This window comes from Crocodylus porosus, unplaced genomic scaffold (genome assembly GCF_001723895.1).
Source record: "Crocodylus porosus isolate Cpor-Errol unplaced genomic scaffold, CroPor_comp1, whole genome shotgun sequence".
In the NCBI taxonomy this organism is placed as follows: Eukaryota; Metazoa; Chordata; order Crocodylia; family Crocodylidae; genus Crocodylus; species Crocodylus porosus.
Window position 1 is genome coordinate 65,020,898 of NW_017728918.1, and position 266 is coordinate 65,021,163.

Genomic DNA, 266 nt, shown 5'->3' on the forward strand with positions numbered 1-266 from the left:
GCCAAAATCCCACATTTTTTACTACATACACAGGATCTATTATTTCAATAGACTTTGGGTTTTGGGGGAAGGGGTTTATTTCAAGGTCAATTATTCCTAATATTTTTAAAGAACAATTTGCAGAAGGGAGAATGTTTGGGTGGCATAAGCACAGAATTGGGAGTCATAGTTTCATAGCTAGTAGGGTTGGAAGGGACCTGAGCAGATCATCTAGTCTGACCCCCTGCCATGGCAGGAAAGAGTACTGGGGTCAAACGACCCCAGCA